The sequence below is a fragment of the Pteronotus mesoamericanus genome, unplaced genomic scaffold, assembly GCF_021234165.1.
Source record: "Pteronotus mesoamericanus isolate MK-2021 breed Mesoamerican mustached bat unplaced genomic scaffold, CSHL_Meso_final scaffold_174, whole genome shotgun sequence".
Lineage (NCBI taxonomy): Eukaryota > Metazoa > Chordata > Mammalia > Chiroptera > Mormoopidae > Pteronotus > Pteronotus mesoamericanus.
In genome coordinates this window covers 28403383-28424129 of record NW_026555309.1, presented here as the reverse complement: position 1 = coordinate 28424129, position 20747 = coordinate 28403383, and the positions used below count along the sequence as shown (strand labels likewise).

Genomic DNA, 20747 nt, shown 5'->3' with positions numbered 1-20747 from the left:
GCAGTATCAGTGCACTGTGCCTGTGAAAGGTTATAAATATAGCTGCTGCCTCTGCATTGCATGGCTGAGCAATGGAGAGATGGGGATTTTAACAGAACTGAAAGTTCACATGAACAGCAAATTATCAATTAAAAGAAACAGAGCAATTTGGAAATTAATATTAGTGGACTCTACACAAATTCAGACAATGATTTTTATTCCCTAAATTGGAGATGTGTGTGTGTGTGTGTATGTATTTATATATGGAATATTTGCCAGTTTACAGTTTTGGAAACAGTATTGCTTTGTTGAAAGTGCAATAGATATCCAAAAGCTGGAGCTTATGCAAATAAGCAGACTTATACACTTGAATGGTATATAGGATGTTTATTTTGGATATTGATGGCATTCAATGAAACAGCATTTGTTTGAGAACTGATAACTTGTTAACTGAGATACATTTAACAGTTAATACTGATTGATTTAACTAATATTTTTGACTAATTTTCAATCTATATTTGTTTGGAAGCCCCCATATAAGAAATGTTTTTGTCTGTTAAGGCACAAGGGGTGTGAATCACTTGGAGTAATGGGAGGGATGATTAAGGGAAAATTAGGAAAGAAGGCAAAAGAAATAAAACAAATACTGGAAACTGGGCTAAAAATCAGCAAGTCATTGTTTTGATATTCAACATTATATTAGTTTCAGGTGTACTGCCTAGTGGTTAGATATTTATGTACTTCACAAAGTGACCCCCTGGCAAGTTTTGCACCCACTTGACACCATATGCAGTTATTACAATATTACTGACTTTATTCCTGAAGCTGTACTTTACAGTGTTGTGACAATTTTGTGACTACCAATTTGTACTTCTTAGTGCCTTCACCATTTTCACCCAGTAACTCCAACCCCTCCCAAATGGCAACCGTTACTCTGTTCTATGTATGTATGAGTTTGTTTCTGTTTTGTTGGTTCATTTATTTGTTTTTTAGATTTCACATATAAGAGAAGTCATATGGTATTTGTCTTTCTTTACCTGATTTATTTCACTTAGCATAATACCCTGGAGGCCCACCCCTTTTGTCACAAATGATAAAATTTCATTCTTTTTCATAGCCAAGTGATATTCCCTTGTGTATATGTACCACCTTTTCTTTATCCATCCATCTTTTGATTAGAGCATTTAATCCACTCATTTAAAGTAATTATTAATAAGTATGTAGTTATTGCCATTTTATTAATTATTTTCTGATTGTTTTTGTATTTTTTCTCTGTTCCTTTCTTATTCTCTTACTCTCTTCTCTTATAGCTTGATGACTTTCTGTTGTGTTTGGGTTCCTTTCTATATATTGTATATTTCTTACAGATTTTTGGTTTGTGCTTGTTACCCTGTGCTTCATATGTACCAAGCTATGTCTATACCAGTCTATTTTAAATTGATGACTGAGTGTGAATGGTAAAATCACTACCAATTTACTCCTTCAGGTTTATGTTTTTGTATTTTTTTTACTTTGTTTGTGTGTGTGTCTCTATGTGCATTCCTTAAATTACCATTTTAGTTACGTATGACCTTTAAACTTTTGCTTTTTAACCTTTGTAATATCTTTACTGTTGATTGATTCATTGGCTATTATGTGCCTGTCTTTGTCAGTGAGAATATTATTCTTTGCAATATTTCCTTATTCATATTTTTAATTTCTTTGTTCTTCTTCTTAAAGAAGTCCTTTTAATACTTCTTGTAATACTAGTTTGATGATGAGCTCCTTCATCTTTTTGTCTGAAAACCTCTTTATTTATCATTCACTTCTAAATTATAGCTTTCCTGGGTAATCTTGGCTGTAGTTCATAGAATACTCCATACCAACCTACTCTTACTTGCAAAGCTACTATTGAGAAATCAACTGACAGTTTATGATAGTTCCCCTGTAGGTAACTAAGTGCATTTCTCTTGCAGTTTTTAAGATTCTCTTTGCCTTTAACATTTGGCATTTTAATTATGATGTATCTGGGTGTGGGCCTTTTTTGTCTTCACTTTGTTTGGGACTTTGCATTTTCTGGACTTGTGTGTCTACTTTCTTTGCCAGATCAGGAGAGTTTTCTGTCATTATTTCCTCAAATAGTTTCCCCCCCTACAACATTTGCTCTTTTTCTGGTATCCCCGTGATACAAATGTTGGTATTCTTAATGTTGTCCCAGAGCTTCCTTAAACCATTTTCACTTTTATGGATTCTTTGTTCACTTAGCTGTTTTGATCAGGTGTTTCTGCTGCCTTGTCTTAAAAATTGTTGATTCAGTCCTCTGCTTCATCTAATCTGCTATTGATTCCCTCTAATATAGTCTTCATTTTAGTTATTGTAATCTTTATTTCTGATTTGTCCTTTTTTATGTTTTCTATCTCCTTTTAAAAATATTTCCTATCTCTTCATTGAAGTTGTCACTGAGACAATCTATTCTTCCCTTAGGTTCGCTGAGCATCCTTATCATCTGTGTTTTGAACTCTGGATCTGGTAGAGTGTTTGGCTCCATTTTGTTTAGCTCTTTTTCTGGAGTTTTATCCTGTTCTTTCATTTGGGACATTTCTTTGTTTCCTCATTTTGGCTTCCTTCCTCTGTGTGTTTCTATGCATTAGGTAGATCTGCTATGACTCCCAGTGTTAGCAGAGTGGCTTTACATGGTATGTGTCCTGTGGGGCCTGGTGACACAGTCTTCCTCTTCACTTGAGTTGGCTGCTCCAGGGATGTCCCTTGTGTAGGTTGTGTGTGCTCTCATGTTGTAGCTGAGCCTCATACACTGTTGGCATGTCACTGGGTGGGACTGACCCTCAGAGGAAAGGCCATGAGGACTGGCCATGACTACAGTAAATAAGTTGATGTGTGTGTGAGCCGACCTCATGGAGCATGATTTGCTGTAGAAGGAGTCAGTGCCTGTCGAGTCCACCCTTTCGGTGTGCCATTTGTGAGGACAATTGGGAGCAATCTGGTGTGGTCTGAAACTACCCACCAGGTTTGTTTGTTCTGAGGCCTCTTGGGAGGAGCTTCGGTTCATGCCAATGTCAGCCACTGCCTGTGCCTGGCCCAGGGCCACCTGGTAGAAACTACAAGTATTCTGCAGTTGTTAGCTGTCTCTGCTGGGCTTAGAGGTGTCTAGGAGTGGGGTGTGTGTGTGTGTGTGTGTGTGTGTGTGTGTCTGTGTGTGTGTGTGTGAACTGAGGCTGGTTGTCCCTAGTGCTAGGGTTGAAGCCACTTAGCAAGAGGTAAAAGGCATGGCAATACCATTTTTCATGGGATTTATGGACCTTTGAAAGACCTGAAGAAAGTCCACAGTATAAGTTCAGGCTGGCCACTTGTGGGGATTAGCCTAGAAAAGAAGGTTCAGGCCTGGTGTGCAAGTTGGATGGAGTGGGGTCTCAGTGAATCACCAGGGTGTGGTGAGAGTGTTGTTTGCCAGGTTGATGGAGACGCAGACTTGGAACTTACCTGCATGTGCAGGCTGGATTGGGGATAGGGCTCAACAAATGAATAATGGCACCTGCCAGCTCTTCTGCCTGAGCCTGTAGTCTGTATGAGGGAGGGCTCAGCCAAGGCACAGTGGTGCCGACCTTCACTTTAGTCCCAGAGCAAGCTGCCACTGCAATCCTCACCCTGAAGCCAGGTAGTTCAGTTCCTTTTCATATGTCCTTAGTGCTTTTGCTCTGTGGTTGCTTCACTGGAGCTTAGAGAGAGTGTTTGTGAGTGAGTCTGTGCTTGGGTTCCTAAGAAAATCCCTGGATCTGTTGATGGGCTGGTCCGATGCCCACAACAGCAGCCCATTGTCCTACCTGCTGATTTTCACAGGGGCTGTTTTGGGCACTTTTGTTCTAATCACTAGTATTTCAGGCTGGGGAGCCAAGGATGGGACTGGTACCCCTTGTTTCTCAATAGGAACCTGCACAGCCAAGATATCTCTCCAGACTCTTAACTACCACACATGGGCATGAGACCAGCCCATTTCTGGCCTCTACCCTCCTACCGGTGTCCAAGAGGCTTTAGTTAATAGGAGTTCTGCTCAGCTAGGCTTGAGGTGGTTCACAAGGGCAGTTTTTCTATAATTTAGCTGTAATTTTGATGTGATCATTGGAGGAAAGAAGCTCAGTGTTTGTCCACTTTGCCATTTGGCCAAAAGACCACGGTAGTACTATTTTAGCTCTTATTCATTCAATCATCAGTTATTTTCCTCTTCTCTAATTTTGCAGAGGCTCATACCTTTATTTTAAAAATAATACTGTGTTATAATACTAGCTCACTGTTTATGCCTTGTAAATCAATACAAAATAATAATAAATTCACTGTGTATTCCATATATTATTTAATCTGGCATATCTACTAATGTTCATTAATATGCATTGAATCCAAAAAATTAATCAGTATATTAATAAACAAATAAACAGATACCTACTTCATAAGCTGTTAAGCATTTATATGAGGGTAGAATGAGATAATCCATATGAAAGCACTTAGTATATGGATGGAAACACAAATGCTTAATGGATAGGTGGTTGTGGTGGTGATGCTGCTGCTACTGATAATTGTTAACTCACCTGAATTAAAAAAGCATGATTTATCTGTACCCAGTTGTTTCTTTATACCAAAATCTATTCAAACATCTCAACACTGAGTGTGCCATCCTAATCTTTTTATCTGTAAATATTTATCTCTATTTATCTGTATCCAGTTGTTTCTTTATACCAAAATCTATTTAAACATCTCAATGCTGAGTGAACCATCCTAATCTTTAGATCTATACCTATAACCTTTCCTGAAAGAAAGCACACCTATTAACCATATTTTGCCTACCTTTCAATGTCTTCCTTAACTTTCACCTCCAAAAATTCCTTCTGACTAGTTTAATTACCGCTTACCTTCTCTGTCTTCTTGAACAACACTTCATGTTTACTGTCTTTACCACATATTTAGCATTGAATTCTGTTCTTTTTGGCACTGGTTCCTAATCATTCCAAGAGCAGTAGACTTGTTCCTTGAAACAAAACCATCTCACAAAGAACACAATAATCAATGCTTCTAAAATGCTTGAGTTTTCAGCGGATCTGTTTCAACTGTTGCCAAGCAGAGGGCTATTATCAATGTGGCTTAGCCATCTATTGCCTTTGATTAAATAGAAGGATCATAATGAATTTACATTCCTTTCTTCATTTACAAAGTAAAAAGTGGGTATATAGTTTATATGACAGATAATTGCTTGCCAAACCTAAGAGTTTTGGCCCTTATTATCTAATATTTATCTAGGGAGTTGGTGGCCATAATTTCTAAATTAATTCACATATCAACCAGAAACACATATAGTAGGTGTTTTTCTGTAGTTGATATTGATGTCTTTTTAGTTTCATGGAACAATGTTACAGATGAGATTATGCACAATAAGGATGATATTAGCAATTAATAGAGTAACATATGGTGAATGAGGTAGACAGGTGGTCTAGATATGGGTATTTATCATACATTTATGTTTCATTATGGCCTTTTTTCCTAAAAACAAAACTTGTAAATTTATTGTATGATATTGATAACAAAATAAATTTTACTGAGCTCTAATGATGAATGCATTTTAGTGATAAGACAACATTTATATGTTATTTGATGAAGAGAATTGTGATATATTTATGTATATCATTTAAATTTTAAATCTACCTGACCAATTCAAAATTTTGCATTTTAATAGTACCCTTCCAACAGTGTAGAACTACACTCCACATATCTTGGCTACATCACAAATTATTAGAAAAATATACAAATAGATAGCAAACAAATGATTCCATTTTGTATTGGGGGAATCTCCACAGATATCTGTGAGAACTTTGTATTTCCAATTCATCCATTTCTGGGAGGATGGCCTTGCTCATCTTGCTTACTCTTTATTAAACTTCAAATGCTGTTTTTGTACATTGATGAGAGCCTGTGCCCAAGGTGATTACTATGGACTTCTTTCCATTGTAAATTCTATATATCCTTAAGTAAAATTATTGATAATTATTGATTTTTCTGGACCACGTTGAGGTTATTTTTAGTTCAGTGTTTATGTTAGTCTGCTCTGATAGCTACAATAAAAATACTATAACTGAGTGGCTTATGAACAATAGGCATTTTTTTCTCTACATCCTGGAGGCTGGGAAGCTGAAGATGATGTCTGGTCAGGGCCTGCTCCCTCCTGTAACCTTCAAACTATAACCTAAACCTAAAGCTAACCCTAACCCTAACCTCTAACCTTACATGGTAGAAAGGGTGAGAGATCTCTCTCAGATCTTTTATAAGAGCTCTAAACCTATTATTGAAAGCTGTACCCTCATCAACTGTCATTTCCCGAAGGCCCCACAACCTAATACCCTCACATTGGTCATTAGGATTAAACATAAAATTCTTTTGGAGGAGCATAAATATTCTATTTATGGCAATATTCTTCTTTATCTTTTTATGCCCAGCTTTTGTCTCTGATACACTATTGCCAAGAGACCATTGTTAGTTCTCTATAGCACTATGCTTTGAGTAGCAGTTAAAAAAATAAGCAAATGTTGTTTTTATTTACTGCCAAACTGTGGTTATCAATCATCAAACTGGTTAAGAGTAAATTAGATTCTGTGGATCCTTTATACCTCATTCACTGTTAAAAATATAATTTCATAATAAGGTAAATGATTAGTTCTGTTCCTACATTTCTTGCTATTAAATGTACCCCTATAATATGTTGATTTTAAACAATGGATCTTTAGAAAAATAAAGTTGCACATAATATGATTCTCAATTCAGCTATGTGCTAAGGATTATAGTTTGAGAGTTTTAAATGGCAAATAAATATTTTAATTTTTATAATTAATCAACAATTCTTGGACTTGGGGAAAATAAACAGGAAAAAACTCTTTAATTTTTAGGATATATAATTTTAACCTTCTGAGGATTTGAAATTTAATGGGGATAATGTGGAACCTGTCATGACCAAAGCACAAATAATTGAGGAAATCACAGTAATAGCCAAGTTAAAAAAATGGACAGTTTAACTGAACAAAAGAAACTGAAATATGTTATCATTATGAAAGGATGATCCAATAGAAAACTAATGAAATAAGTGCAGGGGATTTAAAATCTGTAGGAGAAACTACTCATTTGAAAGGTAATTTCAAACAATTCCTAAAATGACTCTTGTGTTTGTAGTAAATCTGTGAGATTCCTCATAGTTCCCCTGTGATATAGAAAGCCTCATTTTCTGTGTGTGCTGACAGGATGTGCTATTTAGTACAAAGCACCTTGAAGATCTACGCTGCCTTAATAGCCTTCCCATTAATTCTGATCACATGAAAAGACAGGAGAAGTAAGGATAGTGGAGCGAGGAGTCCACTCCCTTCCTTAGCTTCTCCACAGTGCAAATTACCTTTATTTAAAATTTTATTTTTAGCAACAGAGCTACTTCTGAGCAGGAGAGTTTGTAGATAAAATTATCACAGTGCAATCACTAGACTATGTGACACCTTGTATATGCACACAAAATATAGAACTGTGTGACGCAAAGTGAAAGGTACCGTGCAAAATGAAACTATACAAACCTGGGAAAGACATGGACACCAAATAGGAAACAAAAGGCATAGGCTTTTACCTTTGATATGAACATACAGAATTTATCACATTTGACACACCTCTTATATTAAAATGTAAATTGTGTTCTACTGCTCAGCTAGTCTTACAGCAATTTTTGTGGATGTAGGTATAAAGCAACAACATCCTCAAGAACTCGCAATGCTCAGCACATACCAGACATGATCACAAATACTTCAATGAGTGAATGCTTTGTTTCCCTCTATGCTAGACACAATGTAAGTAACACAGAATAGAACTGAACAGATCATGCCCTTGAGGAATTTACAGTCTCATTGATTCTACAGAAAATTCAAAATAAAACAACCACAGAATATTCCTAAAGCAACAGAAGCATGGTTACACAGACAATATTCAAGTCATAAGCACAATTCAAAATAAATAAAGGACATAAGACACAAATGATAATATTAAACTTTGGGAAATAAATTACATTGACCATGAAAATATTACTTAGTCACTTTATCTCAGAGTTAAGAGAATGCTTGTGTGTGTGTACGTGTGCATGTGTGTATATATATAGGCATTTATTTATTTAACGATGTTGATATTTGAGCACTAATTATTTATTAGATAAAGAAAAACATATGAGAAAGAAATGATCTTTCCCACAAGAAGATCCATCGTCTACATTAGTGGAAAAAATACCAGAGAAATGTATACATTACCATCACAGTAAGAAATAATGCAGATAAATAAACACAGTGCTTTTGACTAAAAGGTAATGAAACAACAAGAAGATTTCATTAAAAAATGAGTAGGGCTTTCAGGAGAGGCAAAGAAATTGAGAGATGGAAATATGCTGAAGTTAGAGACAAGAATACATACATGCACTGGCTTATGAAAGAGACCATATTAGAAAGAAAGTGAGACAAAGATGAAAAAAATGGGACATAGGCTTGATTAAACATATGGGGCTTATTGTGAAGGATGCCAATGCCAATGCCAATGCCAATGCCAAGGTAAATATTGAGTTTTATGTTGGATACATAATGAAGAAGAGGTTTTTTGCTTCTTGCCTTTAAAAAAAAGCATGTTATATTAATGTAATTCATTGAACCAGTATTTATTGAGTGATTATTATATGTGCTGGTCGGACACTGTGCTAGGTACAAGGGATAAAAAGAAGCTAAGACAAAGTCCATACCTGGGATGAATTTACTCTCAATGATTGGGGGGGGAAGGAGATTCTAAAATTGATAGAATTGCAATACTTTATCATGAGCTCTATGTTGTTGCTATATAGAAGGTGAACGTACTGGGGCTCAACAGAGAAGCCTTCCCACAGGAGGAAGAACCTGGGCTGAGCTTTGAAGACACAGCACACAAGACTATTGAGAATGGTGGTGGGTACAAGGGGTACACCAAATAGAGGGAATTACATGGGCAAAGATATAAAATATCAGCATATGGTAGGCTACAGAAAATAGAATATGAAAGGAGAGAGGCAAAACAGAAGGCAGAGTTTCTAGTTTGCAGGCTATGATAATAATTCAGATTTAAAAATATATGTGAAGTCTGTCCAGAAAAAGTTCAGCCATTGTTAATATAACAAGAATGGCTTGCACGACATCCACATAGTATGGCAGCCAAGGAGAGTGGACTGGAATGTGCGTGTGTGAACAGTGATGACTTCACTGTACTAGTCGAGGGGGCAGTAGACACTGTTGAGTGAATATGTGTAATGTGTGGCCATGGCATTCAAAATGAGCATGTAGAACAACAAATCTGCATCAAATTTTGTGTTAAGCTTGAACATTCCCTCCACGGAAACTATTTGGATGATTCAGCAGGCTTTTAGAGATGATGCAATGAGTGCAGCACAAATAAAAATGTACTACAAACACTTCAAAGATGGTCAAGGACCTGTTGAAAGTGTGCCACATTCTGGAAGGCCTGCAACAAGCAGAACACCTGAGAATATTGAACATGTACAGACTGCAATCAGTAAAGATAAGCAACTGACAGTGTGAGAACTAAAAGTTGATCTGGGGATTCCAAAAACTACCGTGTCCAAGATTTTGACACAGAATCTTGGCATGAAATGTCTTAGCAAAATTTGTGCCATGGCTTCTGTTACCAGAACAGAAGGAATACCATGCTGCAGTTGCTAATGACTTCATTCAAACTGCTACCAATGAACCATATTCCTCAAGAAGGTCATAACCGAGATAAATGCTGGGTCTACAGCTATTATCCAGAAAGAAAAGCCCAGTCATCCCAATAGAAGTTCCATGCCAACAAGGTGCAGCAAAGTTGCAACAAAATCAAGAAAATGTTAACTGTGTTTTTTGATTGGGAAGGTGTTGTCCATCACAAGTACACCCCTCCAGGACAAACAATAAGGAGTACTCCCTCAACGTTCTTTGTCTGTTGAGAGATGCAATACAATGAAAACAGCCACAGCTATGGGCAACTGGTGATTGACAGCTTCATCATGCCAGCATGCCAGCCCAGGCATCACATCTTGTGCAGAGTTTTTTGGCAAAACATCAAATTACTCAGGTCACTCAGCCCCGCTCCAGCCCAGACTTGGCATCCTGGGACTTCTGCCCTTTCCCAAAACTAAAATCACCTTTGAAAGGGAAGAGGTTCCAGAGCATTGATGAGATTCAGGAACATACAGTGGAACAGTTGATGGCAATTCCAACAGAAGATCTTTGTGTTCAAAATACAATGGAAGAGACTCTGGGAGAACTGTGTGAGGTCCCAAGTCACCTACTTTGTAGGGGACCGAGGCATCGTTGTCTTATATGTACAATGGTTCTTGTATCTTATATCTTCTTCAATAAAGGTCTCTATTTTTCATATTACATGACTGGATATTTTCTGGATGACTTTAAGTCCATGATAAAAGAAATACAGAGAAGGGATTAGAAGAGAGGCACTCAGAAAGGACACTAATATGTAGTGGATAGAAGAGGAAGTTGAGCCTGTGAAGGAGATGAGAAAAGGAATAGCTGGAAGTGGAGATGGACAATGGGAGAAAATGGTGGGAGAGATTTTACAAATTAGATGTGGTCAACATTGTAAAATGCTGTAAGTTGCTTAAGAAAATAAGAACTCATTGACTTGAACAAACCAGAGGTTACCAGTGACCTTGGTAAAATCATTTTCTTTGGAACTGGTCGTATGGCTATTTGGCTCTATATATGGCTATAGTTGACACATGGCTATAGGTGAAGAGTAATGAAGTGAGAAGATCGAGGCTTAAAGTGAAAAACAGAAGGCTGACTATGAAGCAAAGGCAAGAAGAAGGTTAGTAGACAGAGAGGAGTATGCAATTGGGAAAATACTGTTTTTAAGATATGAGAGATTTAAAAGCAAAGTTCCAGTGCATGCGAAAGAATGAGACACAGGTGAGAACTGGGCCAAGAGTGGAAATATAGTTCAGGACATGAAAGGTTTGGGATTCAGAATCAGGAGGCTGGCATTGTCCTTGGAATGGAGCTGACACGCCCTCTGCTTTGAGGTGGGAAACCATGAGGAAAGAGCCAGTGAAGGTGCAGGTGGGAAACAGAAGAGGACGTCATTCTCAAATGGTGCACTTCGCCTCCCCCCTTTGCCTTTCTGTAAAGTAGCTGAAGTAACCTGAGGAGAGGAAGCAATACAGCAGTTCTGGGATGAAGCAGAATGGAACTGAAGATAAAATTAATAGGGATAGGGAGTTACAGAAGTCATCAGGCAGTCAGAGTCTGAGAAATACCACCACATCCTGACAGTTTCATTGTGCCCAGTGGACTTCACCCCCAGATGCGCAAGACAATCAAATGGAGAGCTTTTAAAATAAAAACCTGGGCCTGGGTCCCAACCCACACCAATTAAATCAAAGTCTCTGGAGGATAATTCAATTAACACATTCCCTCTGAGAGGAATGGAGAAATTAAACTGCATTGAGGATTTAAAAACAACCTGAAATTATATTCTGTTTTCTTAAGAAGTCTCTCTCCCTCACTCCCAAGGAGTAAAGCACTCACTGCCAGGCCGGTTGGAATATTTTGTTACATTTATCATATTCCTGTTCTACAGAGTGGCAAAGTGGAAGTTTGATACATTCAGGTTATAGAGGCGTAGTGGCAGCTGGCCCTTCCCCTTCTCACTGACAAACACACAGATACTGAAAGCAATATAAATTTGCATGTTAAATGTCAAAGGTGGACTCATTTTCATATTTATCATGTATTTCTAGCTGAAAATGGCACTGGTTTACTTTGAATTAAGTGTTTCCTGGGAAGAAATGAAATGGGGCCACAGCAGCAGGAGCTGCGCTTCGTTTGCATCCCCGCTGCTGTCCCTTTCAGTCACCTTTACCTTATTTATTTCAAGGAAAGAAGACACACGTCAGTTTGCAGTGCAAACCAACATTTCTGTGAGAAGAAAACTACATAACTAAATATGACTTTATGAAAAATTAATTCATTTTAAAGTTTGTCAAAAGTGTCCACATTTCAACAGATGCATTACTTTTGCACCTTTTTTGTGTATTGAGAATCCAATTTACGTGTGCAGCATTTGCTTTCCTGGCTTATCGTGTAAATAACTTTATAAAAAGATATTTCTGGAGATTCCACAATGGCTGTAGAGTAGGTAGAAGCTAAACTCACCTCCTCCCAGTGCCAAACCAGATTTACAGCTAAATTACAGAGCAGTCGACCTGAATAACCAACCGAAGGCTAGCGGAACTGAAGTATTAGAATGAAGGACTTATAGGAGAAGACGCACAGAGGCTGGTGAGAGGGGCAGCGATGCAGCAACGGCTGGTCTCCACACACACAGGTGGCAGCTGAGAAGTCGGAGGGAGGCCTCAGAGGCAAAACTACCTCCTTTCAGGAGTGTGGGGGCTCAACTGCACACAAAGATCCCCAACCCAGAACAACAGGGATGGGAAAGAGGAGCCTTCGCATCGCCATCTGGTGATGAGAATCAGTGGGGATTAAGCCCACCTGGTACAGAAAGGCATTGGCTACAGACCCAGATGCCATCTTCCCAGGGTTGAATAGTCTTATTATTACAGCGCCTGGAGAACACAGTCCCTGGTCTCCCAAGTACTGGTGACATCACCCTGCCAAGCTAGGGCCCTGCAGAGGGGTGTGCTGGCTGTACCCCTCGGGACCTTTCGGAGATTTTTCTTTCCCCTGAGAAGTTCCTAGTGGAGATTCAGGTAGCGATTGAGCTGTGTAGGTCTGGAAAGAGGACCATTCTTCCTCTCCTTGAGCTCAGAGCCAGTGTCCACCCACGGCCTGTTGAATCACTTAGCTTGCCCTTCCACTTGCTGCGGCCTCGCCTGGCTGAGTTCAGTTCCTCAGAGGGATCCAACTGTTGCATAGAGCTAGAACCAATGGAGAACTTCTCCCTGGGAGGCTTCTGTCTAGGAACCAGATGGACAGGTTCTGGCTTCTGTGGCTACATCACAAGGATGGTGGGAGCAACTTCAATATTACCTGCGAGTTCAGCCCACACTCTTCTCCTCATGGAGATGTAGTTCACCTGCTTCTTCAACAGTCCAGGGCCCCAGCTCTGCTGGGGTCATTTATGCGGGGGGACCTGAGAGCTGCTTGAAGCTGGGACCTTCAGAGTGTGTCTCCCTTAGAGGTTCTCTTCCAAGGAATGAGAAGTGCCCACCCCACTCCTGCAGGTTTGCTGGCCCCAATCCCAATGGGAGACTGTCTGGATCTTCCCTACCAAAAGCCAGTGGCCTGCCCTGCTGAGCTTAGCCCCATGGGGCAAAGGGAGTGCTATTGGGACCTTCAGATCAAGCCTTCTTTGGAGGCTTTTGTCTCCAATGGGCAATGGGTTATCGGCGTGGCTAGTTGTGGATCAGGGTGAAGGCAAAGTGCTTGCTTCCCTTCTATGGACTCTGCTGACTCTACCCCCAACAAGTACTCTTTTGATCTGTTCTTCTGAGCCCTGGTGGGTCTGTCCTGCTGAACTTGCTCCTGCAGAGGCATTGGCTGGCTGCGCCTGACCTAAACCTGTGGCAGCTCTTCCTGGGGAAACTAGAGTTGGAGACTCTGGCAGAGACTGATTGGTATATCTCTGAAATAGAGGCCACTATCCCTTCACTGAGTGCATGATGGCACTGCCTCCAAATAGGGGACCTGCTAACCCTGTTCTCCCAACCCTGGTCACCCCACCCTACAGAGCTCGCACTGTGTGGGTCACAGCCAGCTTGGGCCCACTATGCAATCTTCTTTTGGAAGGTTCCAGAGTAAGAACAGGCAACCTAAGGGGAAAGCAGAGTAGCCAACAGGTGCAGACAGACCTCAGAGAGTCTCAGGCATTTTTTAGACCTGCCACCAGCTCTAAATCTGAGGAAGCTGACCCTTGTACCCAGCTTGACCCCTCCTGTGCACACGAAGGCCCAGTAGATGCAGCTACAAACAATGAAGAGCATGATAGCTCCAGACAGGTGGCCCAAGGCTGGTAACACATGTTTGACATCAACATGTACTGTAACACTGCCCAGTTGGACCCAGGACCAATGCAACCAGTGGTGGGCTTCTGATCATGCCAGAAGTCAACCCAACTAGTTGCAGTGTCATACCTGAAAGGGGTATTCTGGCAGGTACCACACCCTGCTGGGAACAACTCCATCTCAGGGAGCAGCCCTTGCACAGTGACTCGTATGGTGATTGAGGTTTACCCTTAGAGTCAGCCAGCCTAAGGGGTTAACTCCAGCCATGGAAGGGCCAACAGCATAAAAGACTCAGCTACAACAGGAGGGTGCACATAATCCACAAGAACCATTCCTGGAGCATGGAGTGTAGGTGAGCTGGAAGATTGTGCCACTGAGACCAACAAGACACTTTCGTTATAAGGCATCATGATAAGTTTGGGAGCCATACCAGATCTCCCTAATACACAGAGACAAACTCAAAAAGGCAGACAAAATGAATAGTCAAAGAAATACTCCTCAAAGGAAAAAACAAAAGAAATTCCAAAAAAAAAAAAAAGAAGTAAAGGAAATGGAAATAACCAAGATAGCAGATGCAGAGTTTAAAACAATGGATATAAGGATGTTCAAGGACTTTAGGGCAAGAATGGATGATCTCAGTGAGAACTTAAACAAAGAGCTATTAAGCATTAAGAGGACATAGAAACCATAAAAAGGACCAGTTGGAAATGAAGAAGATACTAGAAGGAATCAGCAGCAGGTCAGATGAAGCAGACGATTGAATCAGCAATTTTAAGGATAAGATGACAGTAAACACCCAAGCAGAGCATCCAACGAAAAGATTTTTTTTTAAATGAGGAATGCTAAAGGACTTCTAGGACAACATCAAGCATAACAACATCCACATCATAGGGGTACCAAAAAAAGAAACGACTGAGCAAGGAATCAATAACCTGTTTGAAGAAATAGTGGCAGAAAACTACCTTAGCTTTGTAAAGTATAAAGAAACATAGGTTCCAGAAGCACAGAGAATACCAATCAAGATGAATCCAAAAAGGCCCACAGCAAGAGACACATCATAATTGCAATGGCAATGGTTAAATACAGAAATAAAATTTTAAAAGAACCAAAGGAGGTAGTCAGTCACCTACAAGGTAGCTCCCCTAAGACTGTCAGCTGATTTCTCAACAGAAACAGTTCAGGCCAGAGAAATTGGCTTGAAATATTCAAAGTGATGAAAAGCAAAGCTACTCTATCCAGCAATGCTATAATTTATAATTGAAAGTGAAATAATTTTCCAGAAAAAAAAAAGAGAAGCTAAAGGAGTTCATTACTGCCAAACTAATGTTGCAAGAAATGTTAAAGGGCCCACTTTAAGAAGAAAAAATAAATCAAGAAAGGAACATAAGCATAAAGAATGCAATGGCAATAAATAAGTACCTTTCAATAACGACCTTAATGTAAATGGATTAAATGTTCCAATCAGAAGACATAGTGTAGCTGAATGGATAAGGAAACATGACACATATATATGATGTCTACAAGATACCCACCTCAGAACAAAAGATATAGACTGAAAGTAGTGATAGAAAGCGATATTTCATGCAAAAGGAAATGAAAAAAAAAAACACCGCCACTGTGGTAGCAATACTTATGTCAGACAAAATTGACTTGAAAACAAAAGCCATAACAAGAGACAAAAAAAGGTCACAAAACTAAAGGGATTGATCCAGCAAGAAGATATAACCCTTGTAAACATATGCACCCAACATAGGAGCACCTACATATATGAAAAAAAATGTAGTGGACATTAAGGGATAGATTGACATCAATACAGTCATAGTAGAGGATTTTCAAACCCCACTTACATCAATGGATAGATTTTCCAGACAAAAAATCAAGAGGGAAATGGTGACCTTACACCAGACACTGGATTAGATGAATTTAATTGATATCTAAAGAACATTTCATCCCAATGCAGCAGAATATACATTCCTCTCAATTGCCCATGTAACATTCTCTAGGATAGACCTCGTGTTACTACCCAAAATGTGTCTCAATAAATCCAAGAACATTGATCATATCAAGCAGTTTTTCTGTCCACAATCATATAGAACTCAATTGCAATTTTTTAAAAAACACTGAAAAACATTAAAAAACATGGTGGCTAAATAATATGTTATTAAATAATGATTGAGTTAGCAGTGAGATCAAGGAAGAAATCAAAAGTTTCTTGGAGACAAATGAAAATGAACACACAGTGTCCCCAAATCAATGGGACATAGTGAAAGTAGTCCTGAGATGGAAGTTCATAGCATTACAGGCCTACCTCAAGAAGCAAGAAAAATATCAAATAAACAACCTAACCTTACACCTAAAAGAACTAGGGGGGGAAAAAAACAAACAAACAATACCAAGAATACATAGAAAGAAGGAATTAAGATTAGGGCAGAAATAAATGCCATAGGGACTACATAAACAACACAAAAGATCAATGAAGCCAAGAGCTGGTTCCTAGAGAAAATTCTAATAAATAAAATCAGAAATGAAAGTGGAAAGGTAACAACAGACACCAAAGAAATACAAAGGATTGTAAGAACATACTATGAATGACTATATGCCAACAAATTGGACAACCTGGGTGAAATGCATAAATTCCTAGAAACATATAATCTTCCAACACTGAATGAGGAGGAATCAGAAGATCTGTACAAATCAATTATATCTAACTGGTTGATATTGAAGCAGTAATCAAAAAACTCCCAGCAAACAAAAGTCCTGGACTGGATGGCTTCACAGGTGTATTTTACCAAACATTGAAAGAAGAACTAACATCTATCCTTCTAAAACTATTCCAAAAATTTTAAGAGATGGGAAGGCTGTATTATCTTAATTCCAAAACCACATAAAGATACTACAAAAAAAGAAAATGTTAGGTTAATTTCACTGATGAACATAGATACTAAAATCCTCAACAAAATATTAGGAAAACAATCTAGCAATACATTAAAAAGACTATACACCATGATAAAGTAGGATTTATTCCAGGGTTGCAGGGATGGTACAATATTCACTAATCAAAAAATGTGATCACAGAAATAAAATTAAGGATAAAATTAAGGATACAATCAAATAATCATATTAAGAGATACAGAAAAAGCACTTGATAAAATTCAGCACCTATTTATGATAAAAACTCTCAGCAAAGTGGGGACAGAAGGATTATACCTCAATATAATAAAGACCCTGTGTAACAAACCACCAGCCAACATCATACTCAATGAGCAAAAACAAAAACATTCCTTTAAGATCATGAACAAGACAATGATGCCTATTTTCACCACTCTTATTCAACATAGTTCTGGAAGTCCTTGCCACAGTGATGAGACAAGAAGAAGAAATAAAAGGCATCCAAAATGGAAAGGAGGAAGTAAAACTGTCATTTTTCACAGATGGCATGATATTTTATATATAAAACCCTAAAAAATCCACCACGAAACTACTTGATCAAATAAATAAACTGGGTAAAGTAGTAGGATACAAAATTAATATTCAGAAACCGTTGGCATTTTTATGTGCAAATGATGAAATATCAGGAGAAAAAAATAAAATAAAATAAGGCACCTAGGAATAAATTTAACCAAGGATCAAAAAGATCTGTAATCAGAAAATTATAAGATACTGAAGAAAGAAAATGAGGAAGCTACAAATAAGTGGAAGAATACACCATGTTCATGGATAGGAAAAACTGACATCTTTAAAATGTCCAAAGCAAGCTACAGGTTCAATGCAATTCTTATTAAAATACTAATGGCATCTCTCACAGATCTAGAACAAATATTCCAAAAATTTACATGAAACACACTCACACACACACACACACACACACACACTTAAATAGCATCAGCTATCTTGAGAAACAAGAACAAATATGGGGGGATCACAATATCTGGTATGAAATTATGCTACAAGGCCATGGTAATCAAAACTGCATGTTATTGGGATAACAACAGGCATAAAGATCAATGGAACAGAACAGAAAACACAGAAATAAACCTACACCATTATGCACTCACTTATATGTAGAATTTCATGAACAAAATAAACTGACTAACAAAATACAAACAGAAACATACATAAATGGAATAGACTGACAACTGTCAGAACAGAGTGGGGTTGGGCCACTGGCTGAAAGAAGGAGAAGTGATTAAGCAAAAAAAAAAAGTATATACATATATATAGTATATGTGTGTATATATACTATATATTATATATAAAACACATAGTGTGTATATAGGATATATTTTCATATATACTATATATATACATATATGCATGCATATATATTACATATGTTTATATACACATCTATATGTGTATATATTTATATATATAAAACACGTTCACACAGACAACAAGGTGGTGATAACATTGGGGAAGGGGAGCGAGGGTAGGTGGAGGCAGGTAAAGAGAAGGAAAAGGGGTACTGAAAGAGACTTTGCTTGGGGTGATGGGCACGTGATGCGGTGAGCAGATGAAGTTCTGCTGAGTTATATCCATGAAACCTGTATAGTTTTGGGGACCCATGTCACCCCAATAAATACAACAAAACATAAAATGTATTTCCAGTTTCACATTTCTATTATATAGTTCAGGTCAGTATTTATGATTGATTTTTTAACAGGAGACATCTTGGCTGATTTCATATGTTCTCCATTTTTAAAAATGTTCTAAATCTATTTAAAGTTAATAAAATTTCATGGCCATTTTCTTGGTATTGAGTGAACTTTTATTTAAACTTTGAAGGATAAATGTCCCTGCTTAGCAGGATCTGCAATTATATATTTACTCTGAAATTAAAACTTTGTGTGTTATTACATTGTCACTTTTAATAACTCTTAACACATCTCCTATTTCCTAGAAATTTCAACCAAATTCTAAAGGAAAAAAATAAGACCAACATAATCTTTAGATATAAAAAATATAAAACCAAAGAAATGAACTTGTTATCACTTTACTTTAAATCTGCTTCCAGAAGGATCTTATGTGGCTTTCTATAAGACTATGAGGAATGTTTTTTGAATGCCTTATTATTGTTTAAATTTATTTTGGTATGTTCTGTATAAAATTTTCCAAATTACACAAGGATAGCATATATTATTTTTTCTCCCTCTTTAGAGTATTTTAAAATAGAAATTAAAATATCATAAATACCACATTACTGGGAAAAGTTTTGTGAGGTTTCCAAAAAGGACTACGATTTTTCTTCATTTTCATAACCATAAGCATAATTCCTATTTACATTCAGTAGCATTAATTCTGATGACCTGTGAACACCAAAAGTCATATTTAGCATTTTTTCTTGCACTTCTAGTTATTTCTTTCCCCCAGGAAGTAATGGCAGAACTTGCTTACCAGTATGTGAACATTTTTTTTCTCAATAAGAAATTATAACAACTTTTGGTGAAAATAGTAGGCATTGTCAGACATTCTATTTAGAATTTAAAAACAGCAATTTCAAACAAATTATAAGAAAGATACTGAAATGTACCTACAAAATTATAAAGATATTAAAACTCAGTAGTGCTTTCAGGTGCTGAAGACTAGAGTAAAAAAGAACATATGCAGAAGAAGACATCTGTAGAAACTGAAGTGGCATTATAGAGACTTGGGTGAGGAACTCTGGATTTAAAAGGAAAGTGCAAATCATAGATGAATGGATATATGACCTGCACTGAATATTAAATATATAATACGTGCTTATAAGAACACTACCAGGCTATCTAAAGCCAAGAGATTTAGAAATGTGAAATATGCTAAAACATAATAATTTAAAACTTGTATTTATACAAGGGGAAAATGTGTGTGTTTGTGTGTGTATACACATGTATATGTACAGAGCCGAGTATTTTTAGAGTTATCTTTGAATATTAATAATAAACATTCAGAAAAGGTACTCAATATTATCAAGACAAATCAATGATTTCTGTGTTACCTTGCAGAAATTGTCAGAATTTCTAATATCCTCATCTTCTTTATCATCAAAAGTAGAAATGTAGTATGTAGCATAATCTCCCAAAATAAACTAACCGTAACTGTAAATTTTGTAAGTTTCTGATTTGGGGGCTGTGTTATTACAATAATTTCCTAACTTTTCTCACGTGGAGCTTCCTTCTTTTACATTTGCTTCACATATTACTACTGGAGTGCTTTTATTTTAAAGACCACTTTTAATATGTCATTCTGTTTTGCAAATCATTGGTTTACTATTGAAATCAAAATTTGTTAACTGGACATTTTTCAGCCTCCAATAATTGACCCTGAACTTCTTTTCAGCTTTATTTCTTCTTAGTCCAACTCATAAACACTGCTCAGAAGGGTAGATGTGACCACGCTTGGTATTATATTCCACTATGTTCCGTTTGTGAAAAGAATCCCAATCTTAGAGTTGGAATACTTAGGTTCAAGAACCATCCTCTTTGTATAAATATTTTCTTTAATTTCCTCTCTGTAATAGAAATTGTGCTGACTACTTTACATGTATTATCTATTAATTAATTATAATTAATGCAATAATTTTTCCTTTTATAGTTGAGAACATAGGTCAACCTAATTGCTCAAGAAAACATGGCTCTTTATATGCTGGACCCAGGAATCAGATATTTTTGTGCACCATTTCAAAGCCCATATCGTTTTCATGGTACCACACTGACTGAAAGAGCCCAGAACGCCGAAC

At 37.5% G+C, this 20747-nt stretch overlaps 1 protein-coding gene across 3 annotated transcripts in view; it reads left to right on the top strand.

Annotated features, from left to right (window-relative positions):
- CSMD3 (CUB and Sushi multiple domains 3) overlaps positions 1 to 20747 on the top strand; it is a 929671-nt gene that overhangs the window by 381613 nt on the left and 527311 nt on the right. The gene's annotated exons all lie outside the window — the stretch shown is intronic.